We start from the raw sequence: 17,922 nt of genomic DNA on the forward strand, positions 1-17,922 counted from the left end.
TAAAGCTGGAGGTGTGGAACTCCCAATCTTGAGATTCACTATAAAGCTACGGCAATCAAGCATGGTGTAAGTGGAAGATCAGAAACACAGAGCAGTGGAACAGAGGAGAGAAGCTAGAAACAGACTCACAGAAATATAACCAGGCAATTCAATGGAGAAAAGGCAGTCTTATCAACAAATGGTGCTAGAGTAACTGAATACTGATATGTAAGCAAATGAATCCAAACTTTGCAAAAATAAATTCAAAATGGATTGTGTAAATGATCCTGATGTAAGATTGATCTAAGTGTAAAATACAAAACTATGAAACTTCTAGCAGATAACAGAAATCTAGGTGACCTTGGGTTTGGCACTGAAATTTTAGATATGAAACCAAAAGCACAATGAAAGAAAAAATTGACAAATTGAACTGCATTAAAATTAAGAAATTCTGCTCTACAAGTGATACTATTGAGCAAATGGAAAAGATAAGCCACAGACTACAAAAAAATTTTGTAAAAACACACATCTGATAAAAGACTTGTATCCAAAGTGTACAAAAAAATCTTAAATCTCAATAATAAGAAAAAATATACCCAAGTGAACAATGGGCAAAGGATCTGAACAACCACCTCACAAAGAAGATATACTGAACGATGACATACCATACACATGGATAAAAACTGATAATACTCAGTGCTGGTGAGGATGGGGAACAATGGAAACTTTTGTTATTGTTGGTAGGAAAACAAAATGGTATAGCCATTTGTAAGACAGGTTAGCAGTTTCTAATAAAGTTAACACAGTCTTACCACAATCCAGCAACTGGACTAATTACTACAGCTAATACCATGGTTAATAGTAAAGATGAAAATGCTCTAAGCCAGGAACAAAGCAAAGATATCTTCTATTCAAAACTCTACTGGAGATTCAGTCAGTGGAATAAGGCATGTTGTCTTTCTTCATAGACAACAGGGATGTTTACGTAAACAATCTGACAGAATCTACAATGAAGCTACTACAATAAGTGAGTCAGCAAGGCTTCAGGATACAAGACCAATATACAAAAATCAATTATAGTTATGCATATTAGGAATAGCCAGAAATTGAAAATAAAATTACCATTTAGGACTGCCTAAAACTATGAAACACTTAGGGATAAATCTGACAAAAGATGTAAAAAAACTATGCAAAACATTGTCAAGAAAAATTAAAGACGATCTAAATAAATGGAAAAATAAACCATGTTCAAGGGTCAGAAGATCTGACATTATTAAGTCAATTCTCTGAGTTACAAATTACAATGCCAATCAAAAGTACCTGATTTTAAAATTCATATGGAAATGCAAAGGACAAGACAACTATATATATATATATATAGTTAAACAACTATATAATTCCAGTTAGGTAAATTTCTACAAAATTCAAACTAGTCTATAAGTGACAGAAAGCAGATGAGTAGTTGCCTAGAGTTGGGAGGAGTCACAAAAGGTTAAGTGGAAACCTTTGGGAGATGATAAATACATTCACTACTTTGGGGTGATGGTTTCATGGATGTATATCTACATATATCAAGTTATCAAACTGTATACTTTGAACACTGTATAATATGTCTCAGTGAAATCTGTTTAAATATAAATCAGTAAAACAAATATTTAAGATATTTTATCCATAGTACAAAATTCTTTTTTCTTCTTTACAGAGTGAAATGTGATTAAGTTGGCTTATATTTTTAGAAATCTTAGGGGTTTTGTGTGTGTGTGTGTGTGTGTGTGTGTGTGTGTGTGTGTTACTGGGGATCAGACCCAGAGCCTTGCACATGCTAGGCGAAGTTTCTACCATTAAGCTTCACCCCCAGTCCTGTGGTTTGGTTTTTAAATTTAGATTTTGTGACTTGGTTTTATTACAGATTAAAAACATACCTTGCAAAGACATGTAGCTTCCACAGAAGTGCATTGTTCAATCTATTTATTAGATCATGATACTTGTTTTTCAATTCCATTTAAAGGATGATACATTTCTGTGATGACAAGCAGTTCTTAGAAACAGATTATAGTTTTATATTTTCACCTTACATTTGGAAGGCTAGAAATGGTCTATTTCTAATGTTTTAGAATAGCAGTTTCATCAGTTTTTATAGGTACCATGTCTTTTGGTCAACAAAAATCACAAATAGATTGGAAATATTCCTAAACTTTCATTTTCAAAATGTGTTCTCTGTGGCACAATTTTCTTTTTAAATGTAGACACTTCCCAATCAATGTTAAAATGTCACATTCACTCTAAAAAGACAGATAAGAATATTTGCTCTAAACTTTCCCCAATATCTTTTAAATAGCACACTATAAAAATCACTAGCTAGCACAGAAAAGATCAGAAAATTTGGACATTTTATTTTTAAAAACCACATTACATCATTTAGTTTGGCCATTAATTTAATTTGCTACAAGACAACCAGTTAATTTCCTTATTGTACCACATTTTCAAAGGCCCCCTCCGTGTCCATTACAAAATATTGTAAAAATGCAATACTGTAAAATGTTGCGATATGCTGAAGGGTAGGAATGACTGAGGATGTATCGTGGAATTCCATTTTTTGTTCATGCTATGTCATGTACAACTTATGACACAGTCTGACATATGGAGCCAATGGGAATAACCAGTGTCGATCCATACCTTAAGTATTTGTAAAGCCAAATGCAATTCTTGTATTTTACGATACAAGTGTTTTAATATTTTCTCGTACATTTCAATTAATCATCTTTAGAGAACCATTTTGGACAATGTTTTTACTGACAAATTCTTAGTAGAATGACAGGCACAATGTGATACATTAGAAAAGTGTCCACCTCCAAAAGTTCAACAATCCAAATGAAAAGTGATTAGGGATTACATAAGGTCAAAATCTGAATATGTTCATCTAGAATTAGTTTACAAACACCTCTATATCAAAGGCTTTTTCTGAATCTTAAATTGAATCCTTGATTACGTCTACAGAATTAAAGGCAACATACATTATATCTTTATTATAGTGTCAATAAGTATTTCTTAATTTATCAATTTTTAAGGTTCTTAAATTTACTCAGAAGAATTTTTAAGAGTTGATTCACAATTCAACATTTTATATACCAAATATGGCCAACATGGAGGAAAGGAAATAGTTTCCAAGTTTCACAGTTGTTGTCTGGATATAGGCAAAAACAGGTCATAAATAACAGGTCATTTATGTGACTGAAGACTGAAATCTTTAGCAAAAAGCCTCTGTAGTGCAAGGGGAAATCATGGTGGATTCCTACCACCTGGCAACCCAGAAGATAACAAATGAGCATTCCTTCCTCCAGGCCAGGTTCCCAGTAGATGTTTGAAATCTATTCTAACACAACTTCCAACTGGGTGAACAGTAGTTCAACTCTGACACCAAGCATACAGCCTTAGTGCAGACTCCACAAGTTAAGAGCAAAGTCCTCAACATGACCACCTTACTTCCAACACTAACTCTAAGACTTGGGGGTACAGAGCCACTGAGACCCAGGTATACTTCTGACTGGTCATAAAATTGAGAATTTCATAGTCTTCCAAGGTTCAAGAGTTCACTAGATCAACTCACAGAGCTCAAGAAAACACTATACTTATTATTACAGTTTTATTATAAAGGAACCCGTAGGGAGAGTGAGGTCTGGGAGGAAATGTAGAACTCCTGGGTCCTCACCTTGTGGAATCAGGGAGTGCCATCCTCCCACTCATTAATGTGTTCACCAACCAGGAAGCTCTATTGAGCTTTGGTGTCCAGAGTTTTTATTGGGATTTCATTACATAGTTAAACTCAATCTTAGACCACTATCCCTTTCTGCAGGGCAGGTTGGCCCAAAGTCACATCCCTCTAATTATATGGCTAGTCTTTCTGGTGACCAGCCCTCAGGAGGAAACTACCTAGGGGCCCACCATGAGTCACCTCATTAGCAAAGCAACACTACTAAGTCTCAGAAAATTCAAAAGCTTTTAGAAGTGTCCGGGAACTTGGAACAAAAACCACAGAAATTCTTCATCATACTACAGATGGTGAGTCCTAAAAATATGTTACCTTTATTTCTTCAATATTTACTTTGCCTTAAAAAGGTCAAAGTTGCTACTATTTATGGCAGAATAAAAATCATTTGATTTGGTTTTATCATGGGGAAGAGTGTAAGATGTTAAAATATTAATATTTAAAAAAAAATTTAAGGGCTGGAGTTATAACTCAATGGTAGAGCACTTGCCTAGCAAGTGTGAGGCACTGGGTTTGATTCTCAGTACCATATATATATAGATAAAATAAAAAATTTAAAACAATTCTTCTTAATGTCTTACATTTCCAGTTTTATCCCCAGAAAAATCACATCAGTGATAAGAACTCTTTAAGATAGCCAGAAGTGGTTCAATAGTACAAAAAATGTGACAGAAAACCTAGCAGCTCAGTATGTAGGCTTTTCAACCTTATCAAGCATTTTAGTGGCTGGAGGAGACAGTTCAAAGGCAAGACATCATGAACCCCGGAGAAATAAGCTGTAATGAAACAACAAACAAGAACTGGAGGATTGCCCTTGAAACAGCTGCTTCCCCTGACACAGTTTAGTTATAAAGGAATACAGTTATATAGCAAGCACCTGTGTAAACAGCACCCAGAATACCAGTTCCACCTTCCAAAGCCTACATATAATCTTCTCAGTCAAAACCCCATCCATTCCCCACTTAAGGTCAACATTATCTTGATTTTTATAACAGGTATTTCCTTACAGTTTTACCAACTAAGAATGCATCTCTAAAGGCTTGAATATCTCTCATACAGTTTTAAAAAGTGAGATATAATTCACATATAAAATTCACCCTTTTAAAACTTCTTTTATTTTTTGGGGGCATACTAGGGATTGAAACCAGGACTGCTTTACTACTGAGCCACATCCCCAGTCCTTTTTTTATATTTTATTTAGAGATAGGGTCTCATTAAGTTGCTTAGGGCCTCATTAAATTGCCCAGGCTGGCCTTGATCTTGTGATCCTTCTGCTTCAGGCTCCCAAGTTCCTCTATCTCTGGCACAGAAGAGGTCTAAATCTATCCTAGAGAGACCTCCTTTCAAGTCTGTTCTTCCTTGGATACTCTCCTTCAGTTTTATAGTTTCACCTGTTCAAATTACTGTCTGTTTTTTGACTCCTAATTAGATCCAGATGGACATTAATGAGAAAATGAATACATAAATGTTGTGGTTTAGTTATACAATGGAATAGTTTCCATATAATAAAAATAGACTGATTCCAGTTTGTGGTCTGGTATGTAAAGAAGTTAGGAGTTGCCACTCTGTCCTAACAAGTAAAAAGCTCAATGAACTGAAAAAACAACTTAGATCTGTCTGCAAAATGAGGTTACAGGACAAATCACCACTCACCAAACTGGAGGGACAGAGAGGCAGAAACAGAATCAGAACTTACTGAATCAGAAACTCACAAGCAAAAACTTCCATGGAAACCAGTGCCAAACCAGGAAAACCTCAACTGTAATTGATAAACTGCTGAAGGTTCAATGTGGACTATGATGAGAGTTAAAAATTCCAGAGGGACCCAGTCACAGCCAGTCTCCCACATGTTCACAAGTTTTATCCATAGGAGATTCACCAGGTCTTCACAGTGAATATTGAAGAAAACCTTATAATTCTAGTAGGGGGAGAGAAAAAGTCACTACTCTGTTCTTAACAAGGCCTGTCCTCAGAAGAGGCTATTTTACTGGTGTTAATCTGTCGGAAAGGGAAATACCCAGCACCTGCCTCCCATAGCCTTTCTACCACCTAAGGTGGGGACTGAGACTGGCAAGTACTAGTTCACATTTGAGGGAAGAATCTCTGAGCTTGAGGACATGATGGAAGACCAAGACTTAATCACAGGACTATAAAATACTTCCTCTCTCCCTACACCTTATAAATAGTAAGTGAATTAACTATTTACTGTAGTTATTTTATTCATGTCCACCTGTCAACAAAAAATTACAAGGCATACTAAAAGGCAACAAATAGTTTAAAAAGACAGAACAAGTATCAGAACTACAGTCAGATATGACAGAAATGTTGAAATTATCAGGTTAGGAAACTTTTTGTTTGTTTGTTTTTGAATGGGGTCTGGCTAAGTTTCCCAGGCTAGCCTCAAACTCATAAACCTACCACCTCCCACTGAGCCCAGCTAACAATTTTTTTAAAAATTATGATTAATATGCTAATGGCTTGCATGAAAGAGTAAACAGCATGCAAGAACAGATGGATAATGTATGCAAACACAAGGACAGTCTAAGAATCAAAAGGAAGTGCTAAAGATAAAAAACCTCACTATAATGGAACTGAAAAATGCTTTTGATTGGTTTATTAGCTAATCTTCTGAGGGAAGAATTTCTGAGTTCGAGGATATGACAATAGAAACTTTCAAAACTGAAAAGCAAAGGAAAAGTGGATAAGCGCAAAATATCCAAGAACTGTGGACTACAAAAGGCATACATACATGTGATGGGACTGTAAGAAGGAGAAGAAAGAGAGTCAGGAACAGAAGAATATTTGAAGGAATAAGAATTGAAATTTTCCCAAAATTAATGTCAGGTAAGAAGCCACAGATCTAGGACACTCAGAAAACACTAAGCAGAATAAATTTTGAAAACATGATATGGAGGCATATAGTAAAAAAAACTCTTGAAAGTTGTTGGAGGGAAAAAACACTTTACCTATAGAGGAGCATAGACAAGAATTATATTCATCTTGTCCTTGGAAACTGTGTAAGCAAGAAGACAGTGCAGAGAAATATTTAAAGTGCTAAAAGAGAAAGAAAAGAAAGACCAACTTAAAATTCTGCACCTTGTGTAAATTATTCTTTAAAAGTGAAGAAGAAACATTTTCTCAAACTAAAAACAAGGGATTCTGATGCCTTGCCTTTCAAGAAATGTTAAAAGAAATTGAGAGAGAAGGAAAATTAGAAAGGTTGAGAAACTAAGCCTTGCATAAAGAGTGAGGGAGCACCAGAAAAAGATTAAGTGGCACATGCCTGCAATCTCAGCTACTAGGGAGGCAGACAGGAGGATCACAGGTTTGAGGCCAGCTTGGTCAATTTAATGAACATAAAAAAATAAATAAAAAGGGTTGGGAATGTAGCTCAGTGGTAGTTTGTCCCTGGTTCAATGCCCAATTACAGGACAGGGGAGGGAGAGAGAGAATGGAAGGCAAGAAAGAAAAAGAAGTGAAAGTAAAATAAAACTTCCCTCTGCTCCCCTCCCCTCTTTTTTTTTTTTTTTTTTTTGGTGGGGAGGGATTTCAGAGGATTGAACTTAGGGGCACTCAACTACTGAGTCACATCCCCAGTCCTATTTTGTATTTTATCTAAAAACAGGGTCTCACTGAGCTGCTTAATGCCTCATTATTGCTGAGGCTGGTTTTGAACTCGCCATCCTCCTGCCTCAGCCTCCTGAGTTGCTGGGATTACCGGTGTACGCCACCACACCCAGTCTCCCCTTTTCTTTTTTGTTCTAGGGATTGAGGGATTGAGCCCAGGGGTGCTTTACCACTGAGCTACATCCCTGGTCCTATTATTATTATTAATTATTTTGGTACCACAGATTGAACCCAGGGGCCCTTAACCACTGAACCACACCCCCAGTTCCTCTCCCTTTAAGTCAGGGTCTCATTAAATTGCTTAGGTTCTCACTAAATTGCTGAGGTTGGCTTTGAACTCGTGATCCTTCTTGTCTCTGCCTCTTGGCCACTAGGATTACAAGGGTGCGTCACCACGCCCAGCTTATTAATGTTTTATTATTTTGAGATAGGGTCTTGCTAAGTTGCTAAGGTTGGCCTCAAATTTGTGATCTTCCTGCCTCAGTCACCTGAGTTATCAGGATTACCGGAATGTGCCACTGTACCTAGCTGCTTATTTGTCATTCTAAATTCATTTAACAGGTAATGGTTTATTCAAAATAATAATGGCAACAAAGAATTCAGTTAGAGGTGTGTGTGTGTGTGTGTGTGTGTGTGTGTGTGTGTGTGTGTAAGTAAAATGAAGGACAGTAACAATACAAGGGAGCAGAGGGGGGACTTAAGCATATTTTGGTTTTATGAAGTTTGTTATTATAAGGTGAAGTGGTATACTGGTATTTGAAAGTAGATTTAGATTAGTTGTCAAATTATATCATAAACTTCAGGGCAACAATTTTTGGTGGGTGGTACTAGGGATTGAACCCAAGGTTCATCCTGAACTCTTTTAATTTTATTTATTTTTTAATAATTAAAACAGGGTCTTGCTAAATTGCACAACTTTTTAAAAAAATTATAACATTTTATATAACATTCAAAGTATATGCCAGTTTACAGAAGGCAAATAACAATCTTACAAACTTACACAAAAATTAACTCTAAATGAATCAGAGAACTAAATGCGAAAGACAAAACTATAAAACGCCTACAAATTAACAGGAGAAAACCTGGAAGATGACTTTGGGTAAGGTATTGACTTTAGAGACAACACCAAAAGCATGGTCCATGAAAGGAATAATTGAAAAGCTGGACTTTGTTAAGATTAAAAGCTTCAGCTCTGCAAATGGCAATGTTAAGAAAATAAGAGAAGTCATAAACTGAGAGAACTATTAACAAATAACTTATTTCATAAAAGACTGTTATGCAAAATATACAAAAAGTTCTAAAATTCAACAAAAAGAAAATAAGCAATTCAATTTCAAAAAATGGGTAAAAGACTTAACAGACATCTTAAAAAAGAAAATACAATAAGTAAACATATAAAAAGATGTTCAACATCATATATCATTAGAGAATTGCAAATTAAAACAAGATACCACCACACACTGAATTAGAATGTCCAAAATTCAAAACAAAGACAACACAGAATGCTGGTGAGGATCTGGCGTAATAGGAACACTAATTCACTGCTGGTAGGAATGCAAAATGGTACAAACACTTTGGAAGACTAACAGTTTTTTGTTGTTGTTGTTGTTGTTGTTTTTAACAAAACTAAATGTACTCTTGCTGGGAACAATGCCCCATATCTATAATGCCAGCAACTCAGGAAGCTGAGACAGGACTTTTATTCATAATTGTCAAAGATGTCCTCCCCTAGGTTAGTAGATAAACTGTGGTACAGACTATGGAATATTATTCAATGCTGAGAAGAAATGAGTTATCAACCAGGCATGGTAGTGTATGGTAGCATATGCCTATAATCTCAGTGATTTAGAAGGTTAAGGCAGGAGGATCACAAGTTTGAGACCAGCCTCTGTGATTTAGTGAGAACTTCAGCAATTCGGTAAAACCCTGTCTCAAAAAGGACTGGGAATGTACTCAGTGGTAAAGCACCCCTGGGTTCAATCCCCAGTGCCCTTTCCCCTTCCCCCCACCCCACCACCCCCCCCCCCAAAAAAAAGAAAAAGAAAAAGAAAAAGAAATGAGAAGAAATGAGTTATTAAGGCATGAAAGACATGGAATAACTTTCCTTTTTGGCAGTACTGGGGATGGAACCCAGGACCTCACCCATGCTAGGCAAGTGCTCTGCCACTGATTTATATTCCCAGCCCATGGAGTAAGACTTAAATACATATCATTATTTTTTTCCATATTTTTTGTTGGTACGTTATTGTTGTACAAAATGATGAGGTTTGTTGCTTACTCATACGTGAACAAAATATAACAATACCCTGTATTTCCCCATTTCCTTCCCTCTTCCGTCCCCCTGGACCCTTTCCTCTACTCTACTGATCTTCCTTAGACTTTCATAAGATACATTGTCACACACACCCTTCTTGTCTTTTTCATTTAGAGTTTCCACATGAAAGAAAACATGTGAACCTTAACCTTGAGTTTGGCTTATTTCACTTAACATATGGTCTCGAATTCCATCCATTTTCCTGCAAGTGACATAATTTCAATCTTTTTTATGGCTAAAACTCCATTGTGTATGTGTGTGTATATACCACATTTTCTTTATCCATTCATCCACTGACGGACATCTAGGCTGGTTCCATAGATTGCCTATTGTGACTTGTGCTACTATAAACATGGGTACGCATATCACTATAGTATGCTGACTTTAATTTTTTAAAATAAATACCCAAAGTGGTATAGCTGGATCATGTGGTAGCTCCATGCCTAGTCTTTTGAGGAACCTCCATACTGATTTCCAGAGTGGTTATACTAACCTACCATCCTGCCAACAGTGTAAAAGTTATTTTTCCTCCACATCCTCTCCAGTATTTGTTATTGTTTGTATTCTTGATGGCTGCCATTAAACCCAGAGACACTTAACCACTGAGTCACATTCCCAGCCCTTTTATATTTTATTTAGAGACAGGGTCTTGCTGAGTTGCTTAGGGCCTTGCTAAATTGCTAAGGCTGGATTTGAACTCAGAGTCCTCCTGCCTTAGCCTCCTGAGCCACTGGGATTATAGGCGGGTGCAGAGGCACTTGGTTGATTCAGAGTAGTTTTGATTTGCATTTCCTTCATTGTTAAAGATGTCGAACATTTTTTCATATATTTGTCAACCATTTGTATTTCTTCTTTTGAGAAGGGTCCATTTGGTTCATTTGCCTATTCATTAACAGGATCATTCTTTTTTTATTGTTTAATTTTTTGAGTTCTTTATATATTCTGGAAATGGATTCTCTGTCAGAAAACTAGCCAGCAAAGACTTTCTACCATTTCTCTAGGTTCTCTCTTTGCATTTTTAATTGTTTCTTTTGCTGGGCAGAAGCTTTTTAATTTGATGCCATCCCATTTTTTAACTCTTGGCATTATTTCCTGAGCTTTAGGTTCCTAATGAGAAAGCCTGAACCAATATGCCGGAGTGTTGAACCTACATTTTCTTCTAGGAGTTGAGAGTTTCTGATTGAATTCCTAGGTCTTGGTTCATTTTGACTTGATTTGTGTGCAGGGTGAGCAATAAGGGGCTAGTCTCATTCTTCTACATGTGGATAACCAGTTTTCCCAGCACCATTTGTACAAAGGCTGTCCATTCTCCAAAGTATGTTTTTGGTATCTTTGTCAATAGATGGCTGTATCTGTGTGGGGTTGTCTCTGTGTCTTCCATTCTGTCTCACTTGTCTTGTGTCTGTTTTTATGCCAGCAAAGTACAGTGTTCGTTACTATAATTCTCTAGTATAATTTGAAGTCAGATATTGTGATGCCTCCAGATGCTTTTTATGATTAGGATTGCTTTGACTATTCTGGGTCTTTTATTTTTCTAAGTTAATTTTAGGGCAGTTTTTCTAGTTCTGTGAAGAATGTTATTCATATTTTGATATTGACTTTGATATTGATACTTGATTTTGATATTAACTCTATATATTACTTATGGTAGTATGGACATTTTAACAAAATTAATCATGCCTATCCATGAACATGGAAGGTCATCCCATCTTCTTGAATCTCTTCAATTTCTTTCTTCACTATTCTATAGTTCTTACCATAGAGGTTTTTCACTTTCTTGGTAAGATTTATTCCTAGGTTTTGTTTTGTTTCTTTTTTCTTTTCTTTTCTTTTCTTTGAGGCTACTGTGAATGAAATTGTTTTCCTGATTTTGGTTCTCAGTAGATTCATCATTAGTGCATAGCAAAGTTATTGATTTGTAACACTAGAATTTCTAGTACTATGTTGAATAGGAGTGGTGAGAGTGGACATCCTTGTCTTGTTACAGATGTTAAAGGAAATGCTTTCAGTTTTTTCCCATTCACTATGAGGTTTGCTTTGGGTTTGTCATATATATCCTTTGTGATATTGAAGTAGGTTCTTTCTATCTGTAGTTTTTTCAGTGTTTTTATAATGAATGAGTGCTGAATTTTGTTGAAGGCCTTCTTTGTATCTATTGGGATGACTAAAAGGATTTTAGTCATAGTTCTATTTATGTAATCAATTATATTTATTGGTTTATATATGTTAAACCATCCTTGCATCCCTTAGCTTAGTGCCAGCTTAGTAGTCATGAGTTAGTTTAGTTTCTTTGTGTGTGTGTGTGTGTGTGTGTGTGTGTGTGTGTGTGTATTCTCTTGGAATTCACTGATCATTTTTTGGGAAGGTGGGGTACCAGGGATTGAACTCCGGAGCACTCAACCACTGAATAACATCCCTAGCCCTGTTTTCTATTTTATTTAGAGACAAGGTCTCAATGAGTTGCTTAGGTTCTCTATTGCTGAGGTTGGCTTTAAACTCACAATCCTCCTGCCTCAGCCTCTTGAGCCACTAGGATTACAGGTGTGCACCAACATGCCCTGCCTCACTGATTATTTTTATAATCCTTCTTTTGCATTCTTTATCTGATATTTCATCCATTAAACAGCTTTGGAGTCAGTTGTTAGTGAATTATGAACTTTAGGAGGCACTGTATTACCTTGTTTTTTCATAATAGATTGAGACCCCTTGCCAATTAATTGTGGTATCCAGAGTCTTTGTGTTAATCTGTTTTTGCTGTAGGAGTGGTCCACAAGTGGGATCTGAGGGTCCCCTCCACCTAGACATTTCTACGTAGGGCCTGATCATTAGGGGATTTTATGCTTTTCTTTGTATTAAAGTATTGCTGAAGTTTGAGTGTGGTTAATATGAGTGTGATCAATTTGTGTGTGGAGCCAAGTGCACTTTTGGGTGAGTACAGTTCAACAGCAGAATCTCTACTCTATGAATCTGTAGTGTCCCTATAGATTCCTAGCATCTCACAGAAAAGCATGAAACAAACAACAGCAACAACCCAAGTAAATAATATACAGAATTAAATGAATGAATACCTGGTTCCTACTATTAAATCTATAATACTACCACAGACAGGAATGGGGAGGCAGCAATTGCCAACAGCAAAAACAATCATCATGAACTATACCTACAATTAAAGTAAAAAGCAGGTGCTAACTATGTCATCCACAGTACAAACTGCAACAATGTGAGTGATGCGGGCAGGAGTTAAACAAACAAAATAGTTCTAAATGATGGTAAAAATGTAGTTCATTAAGAGAAAAGAAAATGCAATCAAAAGATACAAGAAAATCTAGAATGTTCAAGGTGTGAACAGAGACAATGCAGAAGAGATGCAGCAAGTAATGGTTATAAAGAAGGAAGAGAAAAAATAGGAAAATAATGTAGAGGGAGAAAGAAAGAATAGGAGAATATGGCTGTTAGTGGGAAAGAGAGAAAGAGAAACAAAAACATAAATCAAAAACCCTACCCCTCAAAAGACAAGGAAAAACAATTATCATAACAAAGTTAAAAATGAGGAAAAAAATGAGCCAACTATCACAGCAAGAACACACACACACACACACACACACACACAAGAAAAAAAGATTTTTTTTTTTTTTTTTTTTTTTTTTTTGGTACTGGGGATTGAACCTGGGGCATATTATCTCTGAGCTACATCCACAGCCCTTTTTATTTTTTATTTTGAGACAGCATCTCTCTAAGTTGCTTAGGGCTTCACTAAGTTGCTGAGGCTAATCTTGAACTTGTCATCCTCCTGCCTCAGCCTCCTGAGTTGCTGGGATAAAGGTGTGCACCATCATGCCCAGGGGAGAAAAGATTCTTAATGAAAAATAAAAATCTTTCCCACTGAGATGGTCAAAACTGTCAACAAGGATGGATGGTCCCTGCCTATGCCTGACTGTCCTTTTAGTTTCTTCGTGGGCCATGTACTGAGAAAGAAAAACAAAACATGCCCATGCCAGAACACAAGCAAGGGCTGGGAGCTGTTAACCCCTTCCTTTTTTTGTTTTACTCACTGAACTCTCAGCTGCATTGAAATAGCTCTCATTATTCCCTTCTTACCAGTAGAAAGTAGGATGGAATGGGAAGAACTGTTTATTGGAGTTTTGTCCTAGACCATAAAGTAGGCACTTGCTGGGACAGTATAGCAATGCTTTCTGTGAACTTCTGGATTCCCACAGGGGATAGAACTCAGGGGCACTCAACTACTGAGCCATATCTCCAGTCCCCAGTGAACTGTAGTGTGGCCTTTTCAAGATGGTTCCTGCCTGATTGCCAGTTCAGAATTACAACACTGAGATTCAAGATAGTGGAGTAAAGAAGGTTGCATACCTAGTTGCTGCGTGGCTTAGGATTCAAGCAGTAGGAGTATGCTTCTAAGGAAGTAAGTGAGAGATTTCACTAAAATTCAATATTGGATAGTTAGAATGTCTTAGAGACTCAGAAATTTGGGAACACTAAACAAAGAAGAAAGAGTACATTGGAGCCAAGTTGGCTGTGGCAGCAATAATGGTAGCAGCAGTGGTAGCAGCACTGGTTCACTACAGAGGAAGGGAGAACACAGATAGAAACACGGATTTGTTATGGAAAAAACCTCAGCTCAGAAAAGCAGTCTGAACTTAGCCCATCCTGAGGGCTCCAGTGCATACTGGTGCTTAAAAAATGCTGTCAGTTTCTCAACTGGCTGCAGAGAACGGAGGCAGTAGCCATCTTAAGGCTGTGGCACTGCAGCAGCAGGGTGTGTTGATCTAATTTTTCCAGAGCAGATACCACCCAACAAAGTCCCTGAGGCTTGATCAGACCTAAGCCCCACCCACCAGAACTCCACTCACAGAACTCTGCAGCAGCCCTACCCTGGAAATACAGCAATTTGGTCTGTGCAGACAAAATTCCAACTGACAGTACTTCCCATTCCATCCCACCTCATACTGGTGGCTTCAGTCCTGGCCACTCCAGCTCGGCTTGGAAAGCAACACAAAAAGGAGTTAACAATCCCCAGCCCTTGTTCCTACTCTCAGTACATAGCTCAAGAAGAAACAGAAAGACAGTCAGGTATAGACAATGACCATTCATTCTTATCAACTATTTTGATCACCTCTGTGGAAATGATTCTTTCTTTTTTTCCTTTTCAGCTGGTTCTGTGTGTGTGCGAATGTGTGTTTGTTGCACTGATTTGTTCATGGACACATGTATACATAATTTGTTTCTTTTCTTCCTCATTTTTAGTATTTTTTAAATGTAGTTATTTTTCCTTGCTTTGTCTTTTGAGGGTCATGGTTTTTGGTTTGTATATTTTTGTTTTGTTTCGTATTGTTTTCATTTGTTTCTCTTTCTCTCTTTTGCTCTCCCTTTACTTTGTTTTAATTTTTTTTACATTTTACTTTTACAGACTGAATTTTGATTCTGTACACAAATGGGGTACATCATTTGTTTCCATGATTGTACACAATGTAGATTCACACCATTTGTGTAATCATACATGTACATAGGGTAATGATGTCTGTCTCAGTCCACTATCTTTCATACCACTGCCCCCTCCCTTTTGTTTCTCCTAATTTCTCTTCTTACTACTAATAACCATCACCTGTTACATCTCTTCTGCATTCTGTTCACTTTTTGAAATTATAAACTCTTTTCTACCTTTCTTTCACATTTTCTTTTCTCTTCATTAACTGTATTTTTTACCATCTTTTAGAATTAATTGGTTAATATAAATCCTGTCCCCACCATTAATGCTAATGCAATTACTACTGCTGTAATTTCAATCTGACATAATTGAAATCTATTGTTTGTTTTAAAGCCAGATCTAGTTCATAGTTATTGTTTTTACTGTTGACAGTTGCTGAACCCACCATTTGTGGTTGTTGCTATTGTTTGTTTCCCCTTATTTGGTGAAGTGTTAGGAACCTACGGGGACACTACAAGTTCACAGGGTAGAGACTGCTGCTAAACTAAGCTCAACCAAAAGATGGCAGATTTTGCTCCACCCACAAATTAATGATACCCAATCTTCAGTTATACTTTAATATAAAGAATACAAACTATGAACCAGGCCCCAAGTGAAACAGTTAGGGGTGGGCCTATAGCAAGGACAGAAAATTAACACAAAGGTTGTGGGAACCACACCTACAAGGGGGACTCAGTCCAGATCACCCTAGGACACTCTGCCAAGTGAAGACCGTGTCCTAAAAAAGCCTACATATAAGAGTAGAATAGAAATCCCTTCCAACAGATGCATAAAACCCAACATAGGAACATAAGAAATATGAAAAAACAAGGTAGCATACCACTTATTTAAGTTCATAATTCACCAGAAACTGACCCCAAAGATATTGAAGTAGATAAAATAACAGATAAGAAATTCAAAAGAATTAATATAAAATGTGTGGGGGGGATATGGTACATTTTTCACTGAGCAGCATCTGGATCCACTAAATTCAGGCTGCTTTTCTAGTTTACAGGTTTTTTCTTGCCAAATTTGTCCACCGTGTGTTTCTCTCTCTGTTATTGTTCCCTTTTGTGTTTATCCAATGCTACTGCTACTTTAACTGGCTTGGCTCCAATGTACTCTTGTTCTTTGATTATTGGCCCTGAATTTCTGAGCCTCTAAAAGACTCTGACTCTACAATATTGAATTTCGGTGAATTCCCTCTTTCACCCACCTCAGTGAGAAGCAGTACTCCTGCTGCTTGAATCTTGAGCCACTAAATACACTTTATTAAGTAAAAGAAGCTAATCTGAAAAGGCAAGATACTGTATGATTTCAACTACATGATATTATGGAAAAGGCAAAACTGTAGAGGCAGTAAAAGGATTGATGGATACCAGGGTTTAGAGGGAGAGAAGGATTAACAGGCAGAGAACAGTAGTTTTAAGGCAGTGAAAATACTCTATGTTACTTGAATGGTGAATACATGTCACTATAAATTTGTCTAAATACACAGTTGTATACAACTACGAGTGAATCCTATGTAAACTACTGACCATCTGATAATGATATATTAGTGTAAGCATATCAATTATAACAAATGTACCACTCTGGTGGGGATATTAATAATGAGAAGCCTGTACATGAGTCAGGAAAGGAAGCACATAGTGTATTTCTGTACAGTCTTCATTTTTGCTTACAGAAAGGAAGGAGGAAAGGAAGGAAAGAGGAAGGGAGGAAGAACTAGAGAGGTCTGGAGGTGTAGTTCAGAGGTAGAGTACTTGCCTAACATGCATGAGGCCCTGGGCTTGAGCCTCAGCACCACCTATCAACCACAAGAAAACAAACAAAAAGAACTAGGAAATTTCCATTTTCAGAATGACTAAGTACCTACTGATTTGATCTTATTGAAGCTGAAAGCTGTTTATGTAGATATTTAATAATACATAAGCACTGAACTATATGGAATAAGTAAACCTACTTTCAAATTAACAGACCTCATATTATTCAACAGATTCATACTTAAGAGTGAAATTAAAGAGTCTCAGAACATCCTGTGAATACAAATTTCAGGATGTGTAAGATCTGAGAATATAATCTAATGTCAAACTTGATCTGTAAGGAACAATCAGTGCTTTCTCAACAGCTGATTAAATATAGTCTACAGCCATGGATTGGATTTTTAATGTCAATTCCTCCCCTTCCCTGAACTTTCTGCAGTGAATTGCTGAGATGACCCTAACATTTATGAAGTTCTAAGTATAAAATTCTAAGCATGTTACACGTATTAACTCAAAAGAGTTACGTCCATAGACTCAGGCAGACTGAAAAGGCCTGGTGGTGTTCTCAATCAAAGCCACTTGAATAGGTAAGATTTAGTCATGAACTCTAGCTGCCAGGAATCTAAATAAAGAGATAATCATCTCAAGAGAAGAGCAGCCAGTAGTAATTACTGTCCAGTACTCACATTACAGTTGTGAAACTATGTACAAATTTGGACAAGCTAAATTTATTTCTATACGATGCAAAGGCCAGGTCAGATGCATGCAGAATTTTTACAAAAGCAGGAGAAGCTATTTGACCTAGTCCAGAACCCAATCAATTTTCTGGATGAAAGTACCTAAGCAGAATGAGAGCTTTACTTTAAAGTTCAGATATATCTCCAATTCCTTGGAAACCCTGTGCTCTTGGTGCTTTTTTGTAAAGTGACAGCTAGTGTTTGAGATGAGACTCTTCTTCCAAGGACGAAGTTCAGTTTCACAATTCCCAGAC

The 17,922-nt window shown here is 36.8% G+C and overlaps 1 protein-coding gene across 8 annotated transcripts in view; it reads right to left on the reverse strand.

The window, feature by feature from the left end:
* Mast2 (microtubule associated serine/threonine kinase 2) overlaps window positions 1–17,922 on the reverse strand; it is a 234,633-nt gene that overhangs the window by 40,057 nt on the left and 176,654 nt on the right. The gene's annotated exons all lie outside the window — the stretch shown is intronic.

The sequence above is a fragment of the Sciurus carolinensis genome, chromosome 1 (genome assembly GCF_902686445.1).
Source record: "Sciurus carolinensis chromosome 1, mSciCar1.2, whole genome shotgun sequence".
NCBI classification, from domain to species: Eukaryota; Metazoa; Chordata; class Mammalia; order Rodentia; family Sciuridae; genus Sciurus; species Sciurus carolinensis.